The 17,151-nt window shown below is 40.7% G+C and overlaps 1 protein-coding gene across 1 annotated transcript in view; it reads left to right on the forward strand.

The window, feature by feature from the left end:
• Positions 1-3,625: 3,625 nt before the first annotated feature.
• Positions 3,626-17,151, forward strand: part of INAVA (innate immunity activator) — a 112,949-nt gene continuing 99,423 nt past the window's right edge. The window contains exon 1 of the mRNA XM_089664065.1: positions 3,626-3,692. The gene's annotated coding sequence lies outside the window, so the exon portion shown is untranslated. The remainder of the gene's footprint in view (positions 3,693-17,151) is intronic.

The raw sequence follows: 17,151 nt of genomic DNA on the forward strand, positions 1-17,151 counted from the left end.
GGTGAAAGTAAAGAGAGAGAGAGAGAGAGGATGAAAAAAAGAAAACTAACACTACTAACAGTTGATAGACTGCGATATATTAAAGTATAACTAAAGCCAAAACTTTTTTCTTTAATTTGGATAAAACCGTGTTGGGGTAAAACCACTATCATTTTACTACCATCTGTGTCCCATTAGGATAATTTCTCTTCACTTTCTTCTGGTAGTAACAGGAAGTCAAAGGATATATTTCTATGTGAGGGAAATCCCCTCTTAGATAGTTGTCAACAAAGCAAGTGTCCCCATTGGAAGATTTCCCTTTTATTTCATTCTGGTTTGGACTGGTGTGGAGCCCTGGATCTTCTAAAATAGTAGATATTGACAGATCTAAAGCGGAACTAAACTCTCCTCCACTTGATACCTCATTGGTGCTGACATTTTTAAATCTGAAATGAGGGGTACCGAAGGAAAAGGAGGGAGGGATTGCAAATGTCAAGCAATTAAAAACAAACCAAATCATTCATTAGGACATTACAAACAGGCATATAATCTATGGATACACTTCATAGAGTTCAGTGTCACAATAGGTAGTGTGAGAGAAAAGAGAAAATGATTAAGGCTCCTTTCAAATAGGGTGGACACCATTAAGCAGATTTGCCTGCTCTGCTAATCCCCGCTGAAAAAGTGAACAACAGGTGTGTGTTCGCTCCGTTACTGTCAGGCACCGCCCGGCGGAATCTCTAGTGATCCACAGAACGGGATTCCCCAGGACGCGGAGTCTAAGTCCCAGTCTGCCTTTTCACCAGAGCCCCTGATGGTGGGGATGGACTTGATGCAAGACTGAAACCAGGTAGCGACCCCTGAGTGCACCCAACTGTGGTAGAGGGGTCCCACCGAGGGTACGTGCCGGGGGGGTGAGCCTGCTATGAAGAGGCTGACAAGTCCCGAGCGGGATGGATGGATGACAGTCAGGAATGAGCATAGTCAGACTAGCCAGGTCGGTAACGGTGGAGGCAGGTAGGTACAAAACAGTAGACAGAGAGCAGCCGGGTCACGAGCCAAGGTTCAGCAATGGGAGGTCCAATAGTAATATACAACAGGCAGGAGAGTAGTCAGGGACGAGCCGGGGGTCAGAGCAGGAGAAGGTCAACACAAATCAGGACAAGCAGGATCGGCAACAGGAACACACTTCAGAACATGGGTACAGGAACTAGACCTTGCGGCAACCTAGTCACCATCTGGCCAGTTTAAATAGTGCACCCTGCACAGTCATTGGTGCAATTGTCGACGCCGATGCCCAGGTCCTAGTGCCTGCACATTAGTGCACCTAGGCAATCTGTGTATGTGCAGACCTGTGCACCCCTGCGAGACCCGCAGTCCCTGACAGTTATGCAGAGTGGGCACAGACACAGCCCACTGTTTTCTATGGAAATGGACTGTCTGTCTGTTTACACCCTACTAGGGTTGCCACCTCATACCTTTAAAACCAAACACATATTAATTACACAGGTTCTGTGGCTGATTAAGGTGGTAATTAAACTCAATTAGTGCCTTATCTGCATTACATTAGCCTCAGAACCTGTGTAATTTATATCTATTCCGGTTTAAAGGGATGAGGTGACAATCCTACATCTGACTATCATCCAATTCGATCTTTTGAACAGATGGGGAATGGATCCCCATTCGTCTGTTTTTAGCAGACAGGACACATGTCCGCTGAAAGCTGGTGCTCCATAGAGAGCTATGGACGGTTTGATCGGGCCTTAGAAAGGGGCTGAGAAGGATGATAAAGAGCAGGTGATATTTGTAGGAAAGGGTGGAGATAGCAGGATAATGGTGGCTACACACACTTCAATTTTTTATCCAATAGAATCTGCAAACAAATGAATAGCCATAACTTCCCATTCAACTGATTTTGATAAAAATTGATTAAACTCAATCGGCCAGGGTGGAAAATTATTGATCGCTTTACATCTATCAAAAGCCAGGGGATTCTTTGTTCATGAATATGAGCACATGTTCTCTGATCAGATCAAAAAACTAAACAGTGGAACTAGAGATGCAATCGGGGTTTAAATATTAACCGCGCTCTAATATCCACAAAAAAGTGTAAATCAAAAAGTGCTAAGTGCTTATAAATAAATTAAAATATGAAAATGAATAATATAACGTGACTGATTATATAAAATTATGACTTGTGAAAAATAAATTAATATTAAACGTAACTAATTATATAAAATTATACCTAGTGGAAAATAAATTCATATCATATTATCACGTCACTAAATGTGCAATCCTTATAACAATGTGCAAATCTTCCATCAGTGAACATCAAAAAATTCATCATATAATTTGATAAGTGAGATTGAAAAATAAATAATTAAAATAAGAAACAAAGAAATATTTTTTTAAAAATAAAAATAATAAAAAGTCTGTGAAAAAACAACAATAATATCCCAATGTGCAAAGTGAATGTCCAGCTTAGATGGATATACTCTCCTTCAATATGAAGATATGGTCTTTGCAGTAATGTTGAGAACCTGTGTGACTGCAGAACTGTGAGGGATACTCCCTCCTTTGATCTACTCCTTAGTCCTCTGCCTTTGTATTCCTCATATGTTACATGCAAAAAAAGGAATAAAAGATATGGTGCCTTATCCCAGGGGTAAAACAGCTTTTATTGTGCTTCTATATTGCACTCACATTTAAAAAAATTCATATGCGCTTTGTATAAATACAATATCCCACAGCTTGCAGCTAGATTAAAACAAACGGTGTGTGTCCACACACCATCAGTACTCGCCGTATCGTCGTTAGAATGCGCGATGACGTCACTGCCCCTCCCCAACGCGTTGCGCTACAGGGGTTTCGTAGCTTCGTCCGGGGGATGCAATTGTGACTTGCGATCATATCTTAAAGACTAACTCTACCTTTGTGGGAAAAAATAGCAAATAAGATAATCTAGTATATACATTTGTGACACAAGTCATATTGTAATTGAATGCATTTAAGAATTACCTTTCATTTTTAATCTGAAGTGCTGTAATTCTCTGTAAAATTCAATGTAATATGACAATCTGGAGGCCTTCTGTACACAGATGCTGTACAGAACTCCCACCAAAAATAACCTGCTTGTGTGATTGTAATAACAAAAGTGATAAATAAAAGTTCAACACATTTTGGGGATCCAAAGGGTTTCCTACAACAAGGCATCCAGAGGGATGATTAGTCTGATGATTGCGCCTTAAGGCTTAACCATCACCTGAAGTGATTATCATAATTTCATGCTCAATGGGCTAGCTGATGTTGCAGGGTCACTCAATTTGGTAGATTGGAAAATCTTCCCCAATCAGTGTTTCTCCCTATGGGAAAATACTGTAGCTCTATTATTATGTCCATATTTTTCACACTGTCCTGATACTGCTGGGCACATAGTTACCCTCCTTTACTAGGGCACAATTATGCCCTGATACTTGAATTTCAAAATATAGCATGGATGGTGGTCAAATAGATTGCAGATTTGGTGTTTGCACTACTATTATTACAACGTCTTCTGTTTATACCTAGTCCAACCCACTAACACTGTCTATCCCTCCCTCTCTATGTTCAAGTACAGACAGGTATTCCAGCTTCCTCTCATACCAAACGAAGTACTCTGCACATTACACTCACATACTGTACTTTGTGCTACTGGACCCTGGTCGGCTTTTTAGGTAGGGCAGCACTTACTAAATATTCAATCTCTCTTTCATTTTCTGTTAATTTACCTAGTTTTAAACTATATTTCATTTACTGTTTTTTTTTTCAATGAAACTTTTTTTTGTGGATGTTATACAGTGTAACTTCTAATAACTGACTTTTGTTTTAACGTCTATTAATGTGATTGTAGACGGTATCAAGTTTAAACATTTTGAGGTGGTGATAAAAAGTCATTATATTTCATAGAAATGTATATTTATAAGAAGTTATATTATATTTCATAAAAATACATATCCACTTTTAGGTGATGTTGTAGACTCTACATGTTGTAGATACTTGTTAGAAATCTGTTTCATGATAATTTCACAAATGGCATGATCCACGTATGTGTTTGTAAGTTGTATATGAATCTGTTGCAGAATTGTCTCAGAAGAATTTTGTCGAAGAATTGGGACACCAAAATGACATGTGCTACACAATTTTCTCCAACATAGAAAAGGTCTTATGTACCTCCACTTTTCCTATCATTGATATAGTGGTAAATTATTAATTTTTCACAATAGTGTCGGACAGTAAAAGTGTCACAAATAAAATCTACCTGAATTTTGTCACTGGTATTAATAAAATTTACGCACAGGTATCTTGAATTTGATGCAAAGCCTCCGATTACATGCACACCGCTATAAATGTGTCACAAATGCCTTACTGAATAGCCCCTATTAAGTGTAATGATCTGGCTTACTGATAGTAATACAATTGGGTAGTGTAAAATACAGTATGCGGTGCAGGAAACGCAGCCTTCCCTGAGCGTCTCCCGCACTGCATCGCAATCACACTGTGTTCTACGATCTATTGCGGGTGTCAACTGAAAGTTAATGACACCCCAAAAGCAGGTTGCAAATGCAGTGTGACTGAAAAAAAAAAAAAGTGCTTGCATCGCATGTGAATTGCACAGGAATGCAGTGCAGTTCATATGCAATCATAGAGAGGACCTAGACTTAAGGACAGTGCTTTATGTATAGAAAATATATTTCGTAAGCAAGCTGAAGAATTTGCCATATACACTGTTATGGTGGCCATACACAAATTATTTTTTAATCAAATCGATCAAAACAATCAAATCACCAACAATCAAATAGCTGAAACCTCTCATCTGATCAATTTAGACTTCAGATCAGATTTAATCAAATGGAGTCAAACAGCCAGGGCAGGAAATTGATTGTTTTTCATTGATAGGCAGCATTGAGATACTTTGCTCATGAATATGATTGCATATGCAATGGATCGGATCATGTAACAACACAGTGGAAGCAGAGGTGTACTCATAACTTAAAATCATATCTTAATTTTTGATTGAACTTCCCTTTCCTGCATGTAGCAAATTGATCAAAGAGGTTGTCAATTATAGATCGATTGTTCCTATCAGATGTTATTGTTTCGAAAAGAAAGCGGACAAAGCTTTAAATTACACCATGAAATTATTTAATATACATTAGCCATTAATTGATTTTAGGTCTGCGATTCCGCTCATTGCACCTATCCTAAAATGAATAGCTTTAGCCCTTAAATATGGTTTCCTGGAGCAGGCTCCTACTAGGTCTTACAGCTCATTGTTTAAAGTGTTGCTAAACCCAGGACCTTGCATTCACTATGTACATTCACTGGTCACAGTACACACATGGAAATGCAATTATTTTAGTAAATATAAATACCTTTTCTCATCAGTAGTATATAGCAGTCTTGTGACTTAAATCAGTGTCCAGCTGAGCACTGGTTAAAACTTGCAGGAGGAGTTTTCAATCTCCTCTGACTGTTCTATGAGGTCCTGTACCTCTCTCTGGACAGTGCTGAATGGCCCTGGGCTGATCACATGCACCCGGCCAAAGAAAAAAGAAAACACTCTAATCGTACACTCTAAACTGAGCATGTGTAGAGTGACTTCTAGAGCTCTGTACTATTAGCAGATGGATTGGGGACAGTAGAAGCACGCTTTACTTCATATACAGACTGATTTTACTGTTGTGGGTTTAGTAACGCCAGAGACATTTTTGCATTTTTTGCACACGTTTCAGAAACTTAAAAAAAAGATTTTTTTAAAGTAGACACCTTAGAGAATATAATAGTGGCAGTTACAATTTTTTTTATGTTACGCGATATTACCACAAATGTATAAGAAACACAAAATTTCAGTAAAAAACACCCTAAAGTGAATTTTAGGGCAAATAAGTAATAAATTACCCACATTTTTGTTAAAATATAAAAGATGAGGTTGCACTGAGTAAATAGATACCCAACTTGTCAAATCTTAAATTTGTGTGCCCCCATTAACTGCTTGCCGCCCTGCCACTGTGTATATACGTGTGCAGGGCGGCAATGGAGCGCAAAAGCACGTTTTAAAACATGCTCCGCGCTCCCGACACATTCGCGGGTAGCCGCCGACCCGTGGGTGACACGATTCGATCCAGGATCAATCATTAGATTTCAGGCAGTGATTTCGGTCCCTGTCCTATCCTGTCCTGTGTTGACATTTACACAGGGCAGGATATGATGTCATTCTTCTCTGTCTTCTTCTTTGTCTGGAACGGAATGTGTCCAGGCACAGTAAAAGTGAGTAAAACACTACACACTGACAGTTAGAACACTCTAGGTCACATTTAACCTCCTGATCGCCCCCCCAGTTAACCCCTTCACTGCCATGTCACCAGTGTCACTGATCAGTGAACCGATTTTTACTGATCACTGTATCAGTGTCGCTGGCGTTAGCGCCCCTCCCAGATAGTGCCAGATTGCCCGCTAGTACACCAGTAATCCCATTTAACCCCTTAATTCCCCCCCCAGTTAACCCCTTCACTGCCCTGTCACCAGTGTCACTGATCAGTGAACCAATTTTTACTGATCACTGTATCAGTGTCGCTGGCGACTTCCGATAGTGTTAGCGCCCCTCCCAGATAGCGCCAGATTGCCCGCCAGTACACCAGTAATCCCGTTTAACCCCTTGATTGCCCCCCCCCCCCAGTTAACCCCTTCACTGCCCTGTCACCAGTGTCACTGATCAGTGAACCAATTTTTACTGATCACTGTATCAGTGTCGCTGGCGACTTCCGATAGTGTTAGTGCCCCTCCCAGATAGCGCCATATTGCCCGCTAGTACACCAGTAATCCTATTTAACCCCTTAATCTCCCCCCCCCCGTTAACCCCTTCACTGCCCTGTCACCAGTGTCACTGATCAGTGAAGCGATTTTTACTGATCACTGTATCAGTGTCGCTGGCGACTTCCGATAGTGTTAGCGCCCCTCCCAGATAGCGCCAGTTTGCCCGCCAGCACACCAGTAATCCCATCTAACCCCTTGATCGCCCCCCCCCCCCCCTGAGTTGACCCCTTCACTGCCCTGTCACCAGTGTCATTGATTACAGTGAACAGATTTTTACTGATCACTGTATTAGTGTCACTGGTGACTTCCGATAGTGTTAGCGCCCCTCCTAGATAGCGCCAGTTTGCCCGCTAATGCACGGGATTTGTTTTTACCAAAAACATGTAGCAGAATACATTTTGGCTTAAATTTATGACTAACTTTGAGTTTATGATATATTTTTTATAGCTGAAAGTAGAAAATATTGGTTTTTTTTCAAAATTTGTGTTTTTTTTGTTTGTAGCGCAAAAAATAAAAAGCGCACAGGTGATCAAATACCACCAAAAGAAAGCTCTATTTGTGTGAAAAAAAGGACGTAAATTTTGTTTGGGTACAGGATTGCATGACCGCGCAATTATCATTTGAATTAGTGCAGCGCCAAACAGCAAAAAAAGGCCTGGTCATTAAGGGGGGTAAATCCTCTGGAGCTCAAGTGGTTAAATGGCAACAAACTTCAGTTTCCTATATTTTCTATAGATGATACTTCAACAGCCCCTACAGGTCATCAGTTGAGTGTTACAGAGGAGGTATTGTGCTAGAATTATTGTTCTCACTCTGGCGTGCGCAGTGATATGTAACATGTGTAACGCAATTGATGTTTTCATGCGCAGGCGCCCCCGACGCTTACGTTTGTTTGTACATGTGTATATATTTGGGTAGGGGCCTCAATATCTTTGGGGGGAATGTTATGTGCGTGGGTGTAAATTTTTTTTTTTTTGTTTTTTGCTTAACTTTTTTTCCATCACATAGGGGACACAAAGTCTCCTATATGATGATTTTTAGGTGACCGGTTCTCTTTACTGAGACATGCAGAGTCTAAAATACCCCGAATGTCTCCTCTGGGCTCCACTGAATGTATTGCAATGCAGATTGCATTGGATTACATTCTTCCTGCTATGCTAGTATGAACCGGAAGTGACGTTATACACGTCACTTTAGGGTCACAGCAAGAAGGGGAGGAGAGGGTATGTATGTCCGCTCTCCTTCCTCCCCTCCACCAACATGTTGGCACAATGCCCGCAGATGGGCAAATGGAGCCTGGAATACATGCCAGGGGTGCATTACTGGAGGTGTGTTGAAGCAATTAGGTGCCAGAGCAGCCACATGAATGCTACCATCTGACAGGCAGGAGTCTGCTTGTCAGTTTCATACACAATCTCAATGGCTGCAGCTGATGTATGAACCTGGCAACGAAAGGGTTAAAGCCCAAGTCCGGGAAAATTGATCATTATCCTTTGCAGTGGAGCTTGACCCACACTGCATGGGTTAATTGCTTGTTTAGGTCTAGTGGACTTGTTAAAGTAGATTTACTGAGCCTCCAGACTTCTAGATTGGTCTTGATGTCATCAAGCAAAGCAAGGTCCTTAGAACTGCAGTGGACATGATGATGCCAGGGGACAGTCCAGACCAGCTTTACTCTCCCCAAAACTGAACCAGTCAAATTTCCAGGAGGTGGGCTTCTCCATTTCAGCTCTACTTCAGTTGCTAGTCATGTAAAAGTCAGAATGAAGCAAAAGCTGGTTGAACCCCATGGAAGACCTTTCCACACAGCTGGTAGATATTTTAAGACTAAAAGTGTTAGTTAGTTCTAGCACTGACCCAATGAGGAGTACCAACAGACCTAAAGCCAATTTCTATTAGGTCTTTATCATCATTAAAAGTCAGAGAAAGCTGTACTGTACAACCACTGGCTATGAGATCCATACACATGATAATCACACACATCATTTGGAGCCTATTTAGATCTATGTATGTGCATAGAGGTGCTATTTCTGTAGCGTTAGGTTGCCATGCATCATTTGGAGTGGATAAGGTTAACAGACTTTGACCAAGGCTGGTTAGTACCTGTTGCCAGATGATCGAAATGCATGTTATATGCATTTGGACACACTGCCATTGATGTCCATGGATCTGCGTTAGAAAAAAATTATTATTTTCAAAAACACACTGCGCTGCAGAGCTGAGGTGGGAGCAGGCACTATCTTTATTATGGTAAACCGCAATATATGCCTTTAAGCCTGTCCAAAAGAGTGTGTTAGCAGAAATGTAAATGGACCCTCAATGGTATGAAATGCTAGTTGATGGCATCAATAAAGTCTACGAAAACCACTTGTTTAACAGAAAAAAACTGTTTTTTACCACCTGTGTTTGAGTTTAAGGGGAACCACTATATTTTGTATTACTTGTAAATCTGGTAGTTTGAACATTTATATTTTTTTTACAGGAAAATGCTGTTTTATCAACCTGTTATTGTTATTTTGCCAGTTAGCTATAATATTTAGCAGACTTCTTTTGTATCTATTTGCAAAGTTTAATATTTGTTATGACATTGTTTGTTAGTGAGAAACTGTGTACAATAAATGTAACAGAGTCATACAGGATCTCATTGAGACGGTGATTGCTGAGTGAGTCACAGATGTGGGCTAGTGGTGTAGGGCAGTACAGACGTGATATCATCCTGCAATCTTTATTATCTGAAAGCTGCTGACTGCTTTATAGAACATAACTATTAGTGCAAACTGAAACTATGTCATTTAGAATACACAGGAAAATTGATTGAGTAAAGTATAGTGACTATACACATCAGACTTTATTTGTATAAGATTAAGGTCTCTTTCACATGGCTGGCAAAAAAAAGGTGGCTGATCAGCATGACATTTTAAATCATGGTGCAGCAATTTAACGCAACATGCTGACTTTGATATGCCATACTGCCTGTTATTTTTTTCCATGTAAGAGGGAGCACGTGGCGACCACAAGCCAAACACTTGGCTCACAGTTGCTGTGTGTTCCAGCAACACAAAATGGTAATTTGACAGTAAACAAAAATTTAAAAACAGTCATAAGGAGGTGGCAGTATCACCTGCCTATCAGACCTGCAAGCCTCCTTAGTCTGTCCTGTAAAAGGTGATCCATCATGGATCACTTTTTGAGGATGGCGGTAAACACTGCTGCTAGTGTAAAAGGAGCCTAAAGCTGAACTTTGATGTAATGGAGGAACTCTGGATGTGAAGGAAGTTGGTTCTGATGTAATGGGGGGACATTATAAAATGGGGGGCTCTTTCAAGAGGCACCAAGGAGAGGGTGACCTCATCATCCAGTGCAGATGTCAGTTTACTTCAGCCCAATAAACACAGTTTGGGGCTGCGGTGTGTTGTGATTTTGCATATTTTCAAAGGGTGCCATGACTGGAAAAAAGTTGAAAAACACTGGCCTAAGGCCTCATTCATATGAGCGTTTGTATCCCTGCCCTGTGTGAGGACTGTGTATACCCACAGGTGTTGCATGCTTCCCTGTGTAGGCAGTCCTATCGATGTATACTAAATGAACTGCGCCACAGAACCTAGATTCAGTGCAGCAACTGTCAGTGTATGGAGCAATTGAACTCCTAATAGTGATAGCAATTGTAGGCCAACTCGATATTGAACCTTATGGACTAAGACTGAGATTCCATTAAAGCTCATGTGTGTGTAAAGGCAGGCATCCCAATACTTTTATCAATATAGTGAATTTTTTTTTTTTTTTCAATGTTTTTTCTTTAGAAGAACATTCATTGATAAAAAAAAAATTTGCACAGGATACTTTATTAGATTTAATACAATACATATGGACTATTAAATTTTTTTTGATATTTTGGACTAGTAAGGGGTGCACAATATATGAAGTTTATTGATGAAATGTGGACTGTAGATGTTTACATAACACTTGTCACTTTGTGTTCTTGAGCACTTGTTATTGTATCACATTTGTATGATCGCATTAGATTGGTATAGTTTAGGGGCGGACTGACCATTTGGCTGCCCGAGGGCCCGGGGTCAGTAGGGGGCCCCATGAGATGCCCCTGGTACCTTTTTTCATAGGCTTTTTTGAGTTTGGGCAAAGACACAGGGGTCCCATGATCCCCCATTGCCCGGGGGCCCCATGAGTTGTCAGTCCGCCCCTGGTATAGTTTATTGTACACATTGTAACATAATCAGAGCAAGTGCTGCCAACATTTGTTACCAGTCCTATAGCTTTTAATTGGGATATAGAAGTTGCACAGACATAGCCACTGCTCCCAATGTGACATCTGTGAGAGTGCATTGCCTCACATGTACTTTTTGTCGAAGGCACATTGAGACACAGGAAACAAGCTATACAGTTGTGACCAAAATTATTCAACCCCCAATGCTGTAAAGGGGTTTAGGGACTATAGTGTACATTTGGAATTGTATTCAGAATCAAATCCTACAAGGACGTTGTAACTACCCAAATGCAACTAAAATGACATCAATTGTTTATGTAATACAGTAGTAAATGGTTCTTATGTGGTTTCTTCATTGCCACAATTATTCAACCCCTTAAAGACTACCACTCTGAAGAACAGAGGTTCATACAGGTGCTTTCCATCAGGTATTGAAAACACCTGTGGATGTCACCGAGCAGCAATCAAGCATAATAAGCACCAATTAGGCAGCTTTAAAATGACTGTGATACTCAGCTCCTTCTAGACATTTACTGGTGTGGTTACAAACATGGTGAAGGCAAGAGAATGGTCCAGGAAGACAAGAGAAGAGGTGATTTCTCTTCACAGGAAGGGCAATGGCTATAAGAAGATTGCAAAGATGTTAAACATACCAAGAGACACCTTAGGAAGCATCATTCGCAAATTCAAGGCAAAGGGCACTGTTGAAACGCTACCTGGTCGTGGCAGAAAGAAGATGCTGACTTCGACTGCTGTGCGCTACCTGAAGCGTAGAGTGGAGAGAAGTCCCCGTGTGACTGCTGAGGAACTGAGAAAAGATTTGTCAGATGTGGGTACAGAAGTTTCAGCCCAGACAATAAGACGCACACTGCGTAATGAAGGCCTCCGTGCCAGAACTCCCAGGCGTACCCCCTTGCTGTCTCCAAAGAATAAGAAGAGTCGACTGCAGTATGCCAAAAGCCATGTGGACAAACCACAAAAGTTGTGGGATAGTGTTCTGTGGACTGATGAAACAAAATTAGAACTGTTTGGGCCCATGGATCAACGCTATGTTTGGAGGAGGAAGAACAAGGCCTATGATGAAAAGAACACCTTGCCTACTGTGAAGCATGGTGGAGGGTCAATCATGCTTTGGGGCTGTTTTGCTTCTGCAGGTACAGGGAAGCTTCAGCGTGTGCAAGGTACCATGAATTCTCTTCAGTACCAGGAGATATTGGATGGAAACGTGATGCAGTCCGTCACACACCTGAGGCTTGGGAGACGTTGGACCTTTCAACAGGACAATGATCCCAAGCATACCTCCAAGTCCACTAGAGCATGGTTGCAGAGGAAAGGCTGGAACATTTTGGAGTGGCCATCGCAGTCACCAGACTTAAATCCGATTGAGAACCTCTGGTGGGACTTAAAGAAAGCAGTTGCAGTGCGCAAGCCTAAGAATGTGACTGAACTGGAGGCCTTTGCCCATGAAGAATGGGCGAAGATACCCGTAGATCGCTGCAAGACACTTGTGTCAAGCTATGCTTCACGTTTAAAAGCTGTTATAACTGTAAAAGGATGCTGTACTAAGTACTAAGATTGAATGTCACTTGGGGGTTGAATAAAACTGATAATGCTGTGAGCACAGAAAAGACATTTGTGGTTATTTCATTATAACTGTTATGTTATATTTGTCTGACCTACAAGTGCCTCTTTAATGTAAATGTAAGCAAGATGACTGAATGATCAAAAGCAATGTCAAACTGGCCAAAACACTCAATTTCAGTGGGGGTTGAATAATTTTGGTCACAACTGTACATCTTCATTCCTGCAACACCTCTGCACCACCCAGAAGTAATGTCAGCCGTTTCTTCTGGGTCATGACTCGTAGTACAAAAGTCCACCAAGTGATCAGGGAATACTGGTTCCCTGCATCTCTATCACACCGTGTGACAGACTGTCAGTGACTCACACACAGCAAGTGCCAGCGGGGAGGGATGGATATACAGAAAAAAAGAAGAGGTAGGTACAGAGGATGAAACAAAGGTATGATGACAATATGCCCACACCTTACTGCATTTCCAGATCTGGCCCTACTAGCCTAGGCACACTCGCATAGCAGGAAGTGAGCCGCTATTTTTTAGGAAAAATTCAAAAAAAGTACATATTTCAGTGTACTGTGTAGGCGCAATTAACATTTCTAGAGTTTCCCTATAACAAAGCAAATATTCACTTTTGAGTGAATCAAGTCCACTTTAATAGTATATATGAGGGCACAAGAACAGGTCTAAAGGATAATTGAAAGGAGCTTCCATAACCTGTTTGGTACTTTTCAAAACACTGGTTACATAGTTAGTCTGGCTGAAAAAGGTCAACCATAAAAAAAAATGTTATAATCCTACACCAAACAGTTGATCCAAAGGAAGGCAAAAAACCCAGCAGAGCATGACCCAATTTGCACCTGCAGAGGAAAAAATTCCTTCCTGATCCCCCGAGAGGCAATCGGATATTCCCTGGATCAACTTTACCTATAAATAGTAACCAATTATATTCTGTGTATCCAAGAAAGAATCCAGGCCTTTTTTAAAGCAATCCACTAAGCTGGTCAGAACCAAATCTTAACATGCAAACACTATTGCTATTTCTCTAAACAGCAACATCTTCTGGTGAGTTTTCATGCTAGCCATTGGTGGAGGTACAATGTTTGTTGTTCCTGGATCACTGGGTGAAGACTTATTATACAATGGACATTGGGAGTATTCTATTCAGTTTATCACAGTCCACAATCTTTGATTTCAACACCATTGGACGTATGTATATTATTTTTTGTTTTATGTGAATTTAAATTTTTCGCATTTGATGGTATTTATCTATTGACATTATTCAACATTTTTGTGTTTAGCACTGCAACTTCTCTCCAAAGGAAGAGGTTAAGCATCAACAGTTTCCTAGGATCTCCCTCTTCAGGTCTTTAATCCTCATGTACATGGATGCCTCCCTCCAGTACCAGCCAGCCCCTGTACAGTGAGCCTTCAGGCCAGATCCCCAGCAGACTTTCCCTCAACTGTTCTCATAGCTTTAGCAATAGGCCCCTCAGCTCTTCCTGAGCTGGGACCTCAATGAATCTCCTGCAGTCTTCCATTAAGTTGCCCAGGGGGGCAGATAGCCCCCCTCCAGACTGGGTCTCTCTTCACCAGGACAAGTACCATGCTGTGCCAGGCCTCAGACTATTTATGCACTTCTCAGCCCCCTGCTGGTCACCCTCCTGACCAGGGATTGGCTGAGGCTTCATGGATATTCAGCCAAGGGTCTGCCTCTTCCAACCACTTTTTTCCAGAATACAGGGAGAAGTAGTTGATCCTGCACCAGCAGAACCCAGAACAGCCAAAAGCAATCAAAACCTGTTCCTACAGAGGAGCCAAAACTAAATTTACCTAAATCTATTAGCAACCTAACTAGGAGGGTGCTACAGAGAGAACAGTTAAGAGAGTGGTAAGAACATAGCTCAACCATGCATTTTTACTGCCTCCCAACTGCAAGTGTAAATAAGGCCTAAGGCCTCATGAGCAAAGGCATAAAATGCTGCTTTTACAGAGTACATTCGCCAGCAGAGAAGATTCATCCATGTATTCTGTTTAGCATAGCTGGGGGAATTTATCTGATTGCCTTATCAATGACCTGTATTTTTTTTGCAGGAAAAAAATCTGCTTGTTTTATTATTTTGTATTTGGAGCCTATAAAGCATTGCACCAGCGATCAGTAGATCGCTGATGCCATGAAGGTCTCCTGCACACTGTTAGGGCTCATTCATACTTGACTAATTTCTAACTTTTGCCAAACGCCCCTATAGCATTTGACAGGCGTTAGACAGGCATTTGGGAAGCGTTTGTAACACTCCTCAAATGCTTCCCAAACGCTCCCCAAATGCCCTATGTGCGTTTTTGAGGTGTTAAAACTGCACCACAAATAATGAAGTTTAATGGTATTAACGCTCCACAAGCGCCTCGCAAACACCTGCCAGGCATTTGAGGAGCATCACCATAGACTTAAATGGGAGACTTCAATTCCTCCTGACTCTACATGAGGCGTCAATTTTGCCACGACGCAAAGCTAACTCTTCAGTGTGAACAGCACTGTGTGCTGTTGTGTAGAATTTTCATAGGTGCTTGAGGAGCATTAAAAACGCTTCCCAAACACCTGTCTAACACCTGCTAACAAAGCTAGTGTGAACTTAGCCTTAGAGTATCTGTTCGCACATCCCATAAGGGCAAGCCCATACTTGCTGACAGTAAGACTCAATGAACTACCACAGTGCTCACAGCACCATGGTAGTTGATGACTACAAGCTGACAGCTGCTAAAGCTGGCCATACAAGTGTATATTTTTGGATGAGAATATTTCGTAAGAAAAGCTGTATGAAAATTCTTTGTACAATCGATGAATGTCATCTGAAAATTGTCTTTTGCTTTTGATATTTAAAGCTGTCCATACATATATATTCATTCAAGAATTTTTATTGCACGAATATTCGTTTGATTTTGTAATCGTTAGAGGGGTCAAATTGATGTTCGTTTTCGACAGCAGTGACAGGAAAATTCAAAGGGGCAGGAAGGAAAACTTTTCTCAATCAAACAAATTTTAGGCCAGTGTATGTGGTTATCATTCAGAAATTATATTAATTTTAAAATCGAATGTTATTGTTAACCATTTCAATACCGGGCAATTTTACACCTTCCTGCCCAGGCCAGTTTTCACGTTTCAGCGCTCTCACACTTTGAATGACAATTGCGCGGTCATACAACATTGTACCCAAACTAAAATTTTATCATTTTCTTCACACAATTAGAGCTTTCTTTTGGTGGTATTTAATCACCGCTGGGGTTTTTATTTTTTGCTAAATTAACAAAAAAAGACCAAAAATGTTGAAAAAAAACACGTTTTTCTTTGTTTCTGGTATAAAAGTTTACAAATAAATAATTGTTCTTCATAAATTTAGGCCAAGATGTATTCTGCTACATGTCTTTGGTGAAAATAACCCAAATTAGGATGTATTTTTTAGTTTGTAGGAAAGTTATAGAGTTCACAAACTATGGTATAGATCTGAAAATTGATCAATCCTGAAGTACTGACAGCCAATCTAATTTCTTGAGGTCCAAGAATGTCAGAATAGTACAGATATCCCCAAATGACCCCTTTTTGCAGAGTAGACAGTCCGACGTACTTCATAAGAGGAATGGCGAGTTTTTTGAAGTTGTATTTTCGGAAAATGAAAAAATTAAAAAAATTATTTTCACTATTTTTTTTTTACATACTGTCACCAGTGCAGTACAGCGTCATCATATAACTGGCATGGCAGTGAACAGGGACACTGACTGGTGACAGTATGAAAAAAAAATATATATATATATTTATTTATTTTTTTTTCATTATTTTAATTTTTTATTACATTTTTTTTAATTTTTTTTAAGATTTGTTGTTCATATTTTACTATGACCAAAGTAGTACAATGTTACCATAGTAACATTGTACTACTTTGGGGAAGTGATCAGTATTTTTTTTTTTTTTTTTTTTACACAATTTGCTTATAGCAAAGAATTACTTTGCTATAAGCAAGCATTTACCTGAATGACATCGATTCATTCAGGTTTTTTTTTTTTCTTGTGCTTAGCTGTGATTTGGCCACAGCTAATCACATGACATGTGCATGTGACCTGCTGTGACCATTCACAGCTAGGCACTAGTATACAATGGATGGCATGAATGAAGCCATCCATTGTATACAACTGTCATGTGACCTGCTGTGATTGGTCACAGCAGGTCACATGGTACTGGCAACGGGGCCGATACTCAGATCTGTCATCGGCCGTGTCCGAGGTACACGGCCGGTGACAGATCGCGCTGCTGCGCGGCTCTGCAAGCGCGAAAACTGCGCATGTGCGGGAGGACGTCAAATGGCGTGCACCCGGAAATCCGAAGCATTTTTGCAGCCGCCAAACGGCTATAGGCCGGGCGGCTAATGGTTAAAAGCAAAAGACAATTTTTGAACTACGTTCTTACATTCAGCGAATGTACAAAGAATTTTCATATAACTTTTCTTACAAATATTCTCGTACAAAAATCTA

The sequence above is a fragment of the Staurois parvus genome, unplaced genomic scaffold, assembly GCF_062004578.1.
Source record: "Staurois parvus isolate SC_StPar_1 unplaced genomic scaffold, SC_StPar_1.0 ptg001823l, whole genome shotgun sequence".
Lineage (NCBI taxonomy): Eukaryota > Metazoa > Chordata > Amphibia > Anura > Ranidae > Staurois > Staurois parvus.